The sequence below is a fragment of the Zootoca vivipara genome, chromosome Z1 (genome assembly GCF_965207765.1).
Source record: "Zootoca vivipara chromosome Z1, rZooViv2.hap1.1, whole genome shotgun sequence".
Classification (NCBI taxonomy): domain Eukaryota; kingdom Metazoa; phylum Chordata; class Lepidosauria; order Squamata; family Lacertidae; genus Zootoca; species Zootoca vivipara.
The window spans coordinates 47736885-47747391 of record NC_142583.1 but is presented as its reverse complement, the minus strand read 5'-3'; positions in this window follow the sequence as shown (position 1 = coordinate 47747391).

Here is a 10507-nt window from a genome sequence, read left to right as displayed (position 1 = left end):
TCAATACAATAGCATGCCTCTCACACAACCTCTCCCTGTGACCTTTTACTTCCACAGCACCTCAGAAGAGAGTTTGCATACACAGTCATTGCAAGCTGAGTTATTTGGCTGTTCCTGCCAAAGAGAAGCACGAAGTCTTGGCAGAACATGTTGAATCTGAGAAACTTTACTTTGAACTCATGCATCCCTCGGGGAATGAGGGAACGGAAAAACTAACATGAAACGGAAATATTTCTTCGCCACAAAAAAAGGCTACAAGAAAACCAAATATCTAAAGCTGGTGCATATTAAACAGGTATTTGACTCCTTCAGAGCTACCTTCCTTTATTTTTACTGGGGATAGTGTGACAGAAAGGCAATGTTAAATAGAGCATTAAGCATACTAATTTAAAAACCTAGGCTCGTACCCAATGGTGTGTTTATGTGAGCGGAAAAGGTAAGTGCTCACACAAGGAAAGGCACACAATTATTGCCAGTCCTCAGCAGTCCTAAGGAGCATATCTAATGCCATTGCAGAGGGCTATCCAATTCAAGGTGTATAGGGGAGGGCTGCAGTGGGCAGGGCCGTCTTAAGCATATCTGGCGCCCTGGCACCGTGGTGCAAAGATCCCTCCGGTGCACCCCCCCCCCGCCCCGTTTCGCAGCGTGGCGCCCTGCGCCACCCAGCCTTGCCGTAGGGCCAGCCCTGGCAGTGGGTAGCAAGGACTGGCAAAAACTGACCGCCACATCTTATGCAAGCAGAAGTGCTTTTCATTAGTGGTCACCATTGGATGCAGCTGGGCCACAGTATGTGACAGGAAGGGCAGTCACAAAACCCTCATATTTGGGTGTTGTTGTTGTTGTTGTTGTTTGTTATACAGTGATAATTTCACTTCTATTGGTGGCACAGGGTCCTAAATGCAACATGGAAACTCCCTAAATTTTAGGTTCAAAACGTATTTTTTAAAAGTTCAAAGCAAGCCCAGACACATTCGTAACAGGTAACAACACAATCATTTTGTCGAGAGTGACCCAGTGATATGATGTAAGAGCACTGTTGTTAGGTGGTGACTCAGGAGTAGGGATGGGTGAGACATTTTATTGTGTTCACATTTAAAGGCAAACTTTCCTAACACATGCTTTCCAAAATGATACAAGAACCGTAACACAGCCATCCTTCCAAATTAGCACTTTGCTGAGTTGCAAAGCTGTTCTCCAACCAAGCAATGTGTATAAAAATGTATATAATGTTGCAGAGTGCACAAAGAAATGCACGTGTTCAAGAAAATAACATACAAAAATGAATTATGATAGGAAAAATTGTAAAACCGGTATATGTTTACTTTGCAAACAGGGTGGTTCTTTCTCCATGCAGTATGACACAATGCTAGTGAAACGCCATCCTAATTTGCTCAGAGGCCTAAATTTGCATCTGTACATTATAAATTAGCATGTGTAAATTGTATGCAAATGTGCATCATGGGGTTGTACCCTGAGTCTTTTAAGTACCAAGCAACACTCCATCACCTAAGCATGTTGTGTTTGTAGGACAGCAAGGGCTAGCTAATAATGCACACATGTCCTTAATTGCCCTGTGATTCCTTGTGTGTTTTTGTGGAGATCAACACTCTTTGCCAGGATATTCAATGGATCAAAAATCCCCAAACCAGCAAATTCTTATATTACATTTATTAATGATACAAATCAAGCAAACAAATATAATACACAGAAGAAATCTGGGAAAATATGTATTAATAAAGTGTTCTGATTACTCAGAAAGTGAGAGGGGAAAGAATAATGAAAGACAAGGTGGGAATTAGCATACACCAAAAACAATGAAATTTAAGAGCAGCATGCATAACAGTTTTATATTAAGGGACGCATTTTTAAAGGAGGTAAATCCAAATGCAGAAATGCAAAATAGTGTGTAAATGTTATGGCAGTAACAAAGATAAGATGGATCTCGACATTTATGTATATGGAGCCTATGGTAAAATGTCAATAACTGTGGACTGCTCTAGAAATGGGAATATTGACAATTACCAAAAGGTTGCCAAGAACAGTGAGGAGTAAATGGTCTTACTGGCATGGATGAAGGGAAAGGGCAACCAGCCTTGAACAGAGCCACACTATCTGGGTGGCAGACTGAGATTGGCGAATCATCATGACCATAAGCATGATCGGGTTAAAGGAAAAGATTGCTTGGGAAAGTTGTGGAACCTGTTTCCCTGGAGTTAGTGCAATTGAGACTAAACAAACATTGGAGTGCAGATAAGGTAAGATTCCTGTTTTATGTGTTATGTACAGTCTTATACAGCATTGAAGTAGCCTGAATATCTGTCACGTTTAGCCTGGCATGAGGCAGATCACTGAAAGCCGCATATTGATTTACCCAAGGCAATCTACTGCATCCAATCTTCACGTATCTGAAGGGCTGTCAAAGAGGTTTAAAGACTGTATCAAGGCAAATCTAAAATCTAAAAAATCTAAAAAAAAAAATGTAGTATAAACACTGACAACTGGAAAACACTGGCCTGTGAGTGCTCCAGTTGGAGAACAGCCTTTACCAAAGGTGTCATGGGCTTTGAAGACACTCGATATCAGGATGCAAGGGAGAAACGTGCTAAAAGGAAGGCACGCTCGGCAAATCCACACCGTGATCAACTCCTGCCCGGAAACCAATGTGGAAGGACGTGTGGATCCAGAATTGGCTTCCACAGTCACTTACGGATTCATTGTTAAAACCGTGTTTATGGAAGACAATCTTATTCAGCTACGAGTGATCGCTGAAGAGATGGAAGATGGATCAAGATGGATTTCAACTAAACATTAGCATAGGGCTGCCATACATCTGGATTTGGGGGTCTTCCTTAAAAAAACAAAACTCACCTTTCTGATGGTAAGAGCTGTTTGACCATGGAATAGACTACTCTCCTTCACTGAAAGTTTTTAAACAGAAGTTGACCATCTGTCAGGAAATCTTTAGCTGTGATTCCTGCATTGCAGGGAGCTGGACCAAGTAAAACTTGGGGTCCCTTCCAACTCTATGATTCTTTTATTCCAGGCCTCCAAAATCTGCACAGGGTTTTCTCTCCTGGACCATAAAAACCAGCAGTCCTTAAGTGACACAGCTCCATAGTTTCACATCCTACCATTGCCCAATAACAATGAGAAGTTTGTTTTGAAAAGACTGTTCTTGTAAGCTCCTGCAACGAAAACGAAAACAGTGGTGCCAGTCTATCCACTTTGAATCCCTTTAAAGAGGAAAATGAAAATCTAAGTGCCTTTCATGTTGCGAAAACCAAACTTAATACATCTAGGTCATGCTAAATTTGTGCCAGGAAAGCTTGCAGATATTCTAACAGCCAAAGTAATTGTTAAAGAAAATGATTTAAGAGATTAGAGAACAAAAAGGAGATGGAAAAAAACTGAAAGCCTCTGTAACTGACACCTCCATCTTCAACGTGCTACAGTGAAGCAGGTAGGGCTGCTTGCCTTATTAGAATTGTCTTTTTATTACCTAATTATTATTGGCTTGCATATTGAAATACATAAGCATTAGCCTCTCTTTGAATCAACCCACCAAGACTCAGGGGCTGATAAATATGAGCAATGTAGGCATGACGAGAGTAGCTAGGGAATGTGGGGGGAGAACACCGATTCAGTTCACATTTATAGGTGAACCTACACTTTGAAAACGATGTGCAAACTGAAACACAGCCATGCGTCAAAATTTGCAGCTCTCCAAATTCTGCATTACAGTTCTCTAGTCAAGTAATAAATATATACAAAAATGAATGCACTCGGGTAAAGTGGGCATAAAAATGCATGTATTAGTGAAAATAGCATACAAAATGCATTAAGTAAGGGGAAACTGCTTTGTAAAAATGTGTATATTAGGCAAAATTGCATACAAAGATGTATATATTTGGAGAATTTCACATTAAATTGCTAAATTTTCAGAAGGACTGATTTTTTTTATTTAAAAAAATCATAAACTGATATAGAACCAAATTTAAGAGTGGAAAAATGAGAAACTGAGATAAATTGAAATTGACAGATACTGCCCATACTTAGTGTCAACTGTGCATGTACAACAGCATCCTTTTTCAATTCCAGGATAGAATTCATGTGTTGCACATGGCTGAATATGACTGCAGATTTGAAAGACACAATGACATTTGGAGAGATCATGGAGTACGCATTTTGGGTTGTGCTGGGCAATCTCTTTGGACTGTGCAGTGTCTTTGATTGGCTCGTTTAAAGACCCATTCTCAATTGGGACAGATTAGGTCTGCCACATGGTCATTTTAAAATTACCGCTTGTTGGCCCCTATACCATGCAAGAATGAGTTTTTTTTTTTGAATTAATATATATTTATCTTGATTAATAAAAAAAATTAAAGCTATGCCCTGATTCATCACACATATATACTTCACTCTAATCCAAGGGCAATTCTAAAAAATTAAAATAATATATAAAAATTAAAGGAAACATAGCTGCAAGTGGGGCAAAATAATTTCACTTTACAGGCTGACAGCTCATTTCTTAATACGTGGCCCAGAACATTATTCATGTACAAGTCTCTCTACAGAACATAGTTTCTTTTCTTTTTATGGATGCAGTATGCGGCTTTGGGGCAACGAAAGCATGCCAGTAGTGGAGTTGGTGTGGGCAGCAGGCATAGGAACATTTTTGTTGCCGGTGTCTTAAATTTAATTGTATGCTGCTGGGAAGATGCACTGGCAATAACTACATAGGCATATTTTGTTGTCAGATGAAACATAAATTTCACTTACGACTCCTTACAGAATTTTATGTTTTAAAATTCTTTCAAAACCGTCTATTTTTTTGTCTAAGTGGATTTGCTTAAACGACGGATGAGAACTGCCCGGTACATAGAAATGCATGTAATGAAACACCGACAGCCACTTCTCTTGGGGAGAAGAAACTGAGGTGGGAGGTGTGGTGATTTGATGCAGAGATGTGGCTGAGACTGCATAACACTTTTCTGCCCTGCCAGCTTTCTGTCACAAATCACTCGCTGGTACTTCCAGATGCATGCTTGTAAAGGGAAGCACATGTCTGGGATCAAGGCCAAACCAAGAGATTTTTGGTGCCTGGGGCAGAAGGAAAGATGGTTCCCGTCCTCCCATTCCATGGATAAAAGCTAGCAGTTGAATCTTACCATAATGCTGGGGACAGGACACCATTCTCCACTACCCCTTAGGGCATGGGTAGGCAAACTAAGGCCCAATGGCTTGATCCAGCCCAATTGCCTTCTAAATCTGGCCCGCGGATGGTCCGGGAAGCAGCATGTTTTTACATGAGTAGAATGTGTCCTTTTATTTAAAATGCATCTCTGGGTTATTTGTGGGGCCTGCCTGGTGTTTTTCCATGAGTTGAATGTGTGATTTTATTTAAAATGCATATCTGGGTTATTTGTGGGGCATAGGAATTTGTTCATTTCTCCCAAAAAAATATAGTCTGTCCCCCCACAAGGTCTAAGGGACAGTGGACCAGACCCCTGCTGAAAAAGTTTGCTGACCCCTGCGCTAGGGCAATAGGCTAGCTTAAGGGGCAATCAGCAGACCATGTGACACACACAGCTCTGCCATCCGACAGCTTACCAGTAATTGATCTTCTCCACGCACACCAGCATCTGCTGTCTGCGGCAGCTCTGTCTAAGAGTAGGACCGGCCCTATCTAGGATTCTGCATGGGCAGAGAGGGAGACAGTAGGGAGAAAAGAGTTAAGGGCTCCTCTTTCTGCTGATAGAAACCATAAAAATGCCATTATTTTGGATTGGGAACATGTGTTTGCTGAGACGCTGTTTAATTTGCCCTGCAATCTAAACATTGTGCTTAGTGCCACAAAAAAGAGACAAGTCCTAATGAGGCAAAAATAAATAAAAAATAAAAGTCACCCTCAAAGGTTCCCTCCTCCCGTGAGTTATGAAAGAACTAAAGGACAAGCTTAAAGTCTTGCTGAGCAGATGCATCCAGGGGTTTAAAATTTATTTATATTCTGCTGTGAAAGCTGAACGTGTTCCTATGACATGGCTGAAAAAGAAATCTGGAAATTGCATTAATGGAGAAAAACTGGATTATATGACTTGGTTCCACCCCCCACCCCCACTCCAGCTCCATCTTCAAGTTTGGTCTTCCGTTCTGGTCAGCTGTGCAAACTAGAGGAAACTGCATGATTAAAATGAACAATCCCATGAGGAATAAGAACAAACATGGAAAGCATTGGCTCACTCAACTGCTAGAGGAAGAACTGAGGTCAGTATTGCCCTGGCCTCTGGGTAACCAAATGTCTGCCATTCATTCAAAAATATTTCCTTTCACTGTAATCCAGTTGGTTTATGGCTGTGTCCTACTGTGTCAACGAATGGGAGCTTTGGGGAGGGGAATGTTTCACTGCAGCAGCCATGTCTAACCAGATCGTGATGGCCTCTTTTCTCAAAAAGAGGTGATTTGCCTCAGAGAAGGGACAGTAGAGAAAGAAGCACTTTAACCTTCTCCTGCCTGAACTCTCTGGCCTACCTGCTTTTATCCCAGTGTCATTCTACAGTATGTCTGGGAGTCTGGAACACTGGCAGAAGTGGGAAAGAATTTGAGAGTTGTTGTTTTTGTTACAAAAAGCAACCAGCAAGAGAAAGATGAAGCAATCCTTCTCCCTGGTCCCTTCCATAGTGCTCTGCAAGACCATGGCTACAGCTCATTGTTAGTGAGGAGAGACTTAAACCATAAGTCCTGGTCTGAATGACATGCTAAGTCAGACCTTAGCTTCCCATGGCACTGTAGCAAAGGGGGCAGTGGAGGAGTAAAGGGGATGCAAGCTCCTTTCCAGGAGTCCCCATGTTAGTGAAGTCCAGTAAACCATGGTTTGGCTTACTGTGTTGTGAGCAGAAGCCCTGGCCTGTGAGGAACTAACACCCAGGCAAGGATATTCAGCTGCAGAGTGGCAGCTGAAACATATGGAGATTAAGGGAAGCCTTCACTCCTGCATCTGCCACCAGAGTTGGGAGCTGTGAGAGACAGTGCTAGTCTACTGAAGAAACCCTGGCCTGCCAGGGACATAACCCCTGGTTTAGCGTGCCATGTGAACCAGGCCTTTCAGTGAATTGCTAAAACTTAAGACTGGAGCAGCATAAAGCTTGAGTACAGAACTATCACCAGTAGACTTGACGTATAAATGGTTATCATTAAATAATCTCTGGAGAAAGGCCTTCAGACTTTCTGCTATAGTTTTCATGATTCCAATAAAACCTAATCAAAACATTTTCTCAACTCTGCTAGATGTTGATTTTTGACCTCATAGGCACCTGCTGCAGAATGAGGTGGTAGAATGGACTGTACCACTTAAGACTGCACACAGCTAGAGTAATATTTGTGAATGATTCCTTATGCTTAAAAAAAAGTCACTGCAATTAGAAAACAAATACAGAAAAGAGAGTGTTGGGATAGCACTTTTCACCCTGACAGACTAGTCTGATTTAATTGTAGTGATCACCTGCTTATTTTTTTATATAGGAGAGCATTCAAAAAATAGCTCCCCATGTGCAGCTCAAAGTTAAATATTCTATTCCACCAAGGCCCTTTTGTTCCTCCATTGAAGTCCATGAAATGGGGTCATAATGTGCAAATCACTGCCATGTGTGCATTTGCAAAAATATGTGTTTGTTTCCTTCACATTGCACCTTTTAAAATATGGCCTCGGGCATCCATTTTTTATACAGCATATGAGTTGCGTGTTTAGACCTTTAAACCTCCCCCGTTAAATAAATTCAGACAAGACTCAAATATTGGTTTGGTTTTTGGCAGAATTTAGGCCACAACTTTATTTATTACATCAGGTGAGTGATTGCATAGGCTCTGGTTCAACTAGCTTCCTGCACAGTTGCAGGTAGCGCTGACCCAGGGCACCAGCATAGGTCAGCCTAGGGTGAACACCTGGAATGGCTGAAAGCCGGGGACATGCTATGTCCACCACCCAGGTGTCCCCCCTAAACTCAGGCACGGGCACAACCCCTCTCAGGGTCCCTGGATTCCTTTAACTGATTCTTTTAACAGAATAACCTTCACATAGGGATGGCGAGAGCGTTCCCCCATCCCTATCACCTGAACCAGAGCCTATCTGCAACCTTACAAGTTGTGACAATTTGCTACGCGGCAGGCACAACCCAAATGGCACCAGCCAATCAGCTAAGTGGGGAAAGTTCCTGCCGTGCCCCTCCCAACGACAGACGACACACAACGGCATACCAAGGTCAAGTGCACAAGCCCTAAAAGTAGGGAGAGGTGGGCGGGTGTTCCGATGCACTGACCAAAAGAGAAAGCTCTGAGTCACGTGCATGGTCATATATAGTTCCCTTGGTCTGTTTGGCTAGCACCCCATTGGCCTGATTCAACCCAGCATCAAGGGACCTACCAATAGGGTGTTGTGGCTATCCAATCGTACCCACCCACAACACAGGGTTCGGTTGCCAGGTCGCACCTCTCTGAGGGAGGACACGATTTGAAGATCTAGGTCCAATAGTGTTGCATGAAGCAGTTTGGCAGTAGGAAGTGTCTGGCCCAAGCCAACACAGGGATACCCAACAGATCTACTTTACCAACTTCTTAGCAGTGATGAAACTGGATCAAATGTCTTGAAGGAGCTGCAGTAGTCAGATATTGCTTTTATGGGGGGAAAGCCAAAGATATCCACAACACTCACAGCTGAAAATTCAGATGAAGAAAGTGGATCTGTGCTACTGCTTGAAAAAAAAATCTGGACCAAAATTCTGTACCAAAGCATTGCAATGTCAGGTGGCTTTTATGATAGCACAAGTCAGGGGTAGTCCATACTGTGTCTCCAGAGGCAACTCCCATCAGCTCCAGCAAGCCAATGGTCATGGATGATGGAAACTCCAGTCCAATAATATGTGGATGATACCATATTAGCTTGACATAAGCTCATGTCAAGGTTGGCGATCTGGAGACCTGCTGATGGTTCCACAGGTAATCAGGAAGATAACGTTGCATCTCAGTAAGTTGTGCAGGCTGGTGAGCCAGGCAAGACAGCTTTATATAAAATTCACTTCTTTCGAGCTTGGCTCTATGACATAGCTGCCAAGTTTCCCCTTTTCCCGCAAGGAAGCCTATTCAGCATAAGGAAATTTCCCTTTAAAAAAGGGAGAACTTGGCAGCTATGCTCTATGAGCCCCCAGAGATCTTCAAGCTTTGCTCAGGGGAACTCTGCTGACATATCTATGTGACACTGTGTCTAGTCAGGGGCTGGGGGGGGGGGGTGCTGCCCTGCACTTTGAGAGAAGTCATGTGGTTTAAACATACTGTATGTTTTTAATGTATGGTGTGAACCTGCCCTGTCATTCATGGTGTGCTTATTCAAAATCACTTAGGTCATTTTCTTCCTTTCTTTGATTTGAACAGCTCTCATATTTAATGCCAAATGACTGCGCAAAGATAAATTGCATCATTTATCATAGCTGGCTGGCTAAAATATCAAACTTCATGTAAATAATTTGGCTTTGTGAACCAGATCTTGGGAAAAGCTGGTCTGCTTGCTTAAGAAGAGAAAGATTCTCTTTAAAAAAAATTTTTTTAAAAAAAGAATACCACACTTTATTTAAAATAAAGAACAACCAGTATGGTACACTTTGGAATCAAATTCTTTTTATGTTATAAGGCTGCATAGCACTTTCCAGTTGGTCCTTATGTTTAGCTGCATGGACAGAATATTTTGTCTTATACAGCAACTTTTTCTTTTGCGCTAGCTTAATTTCATCCTCTTATCAGGTGCTGCACTGTTCTACGAAAAGGCAGTGGCATTACTGCTGAGTCATAGCAGCAGGTGGCTTCTTATGGTCTTTTCAGATGATCGGAAAAAATAGATTTTAGTTCAGTAGCAGTAGCCCTGCCAGCATTAGTAAGTGCATTATCCTGACCTCACAAAATGAATCAAGTGTATCTTTGCTGCAGCGGTGGGGTGCTGTTGCAGTCATAACAAACAATCTGTTTGGAGGGGAAAGAACTCCTCATTGGAGAGAAGTGATTGTTATTTCCTAAAGGAGGAGAAAAAAATTTAAATCCTTTAAAAACATTTATAAAATGGTGCAGTCATGGAGATGTTACCCATTGCAAAAAAATGTTTTGGTCATTATCTGGTTGACACCAGAGATATTTGAGGAACCGTTTGTTGTGTTCCAGTGCACTAGGAGTCTCAAAAATAATACAAAGCCGGACCTGAGATGTTCAAAAGTGAACACAGCCCAGAGAGTTGTAGTAGATTGTTTCCACAATAACTGTTTTCTTTGGAATGTACATAATTCATTCTCTCGGGTTATATGAAGAACCTGGAGGTCATTCCTAACAAACTATTGCAATCTGCTGTGTCTGAGTTGCCTCCCATCCTTTTTCACACCTGATTTGTGGTAATAAAAAAAATAAAATCAAAAGGCAATTGTAAAGGTAAGGTAAAGGTAAGGTAGTCAAAGGTGACTATGGGATGCAGCGCTCA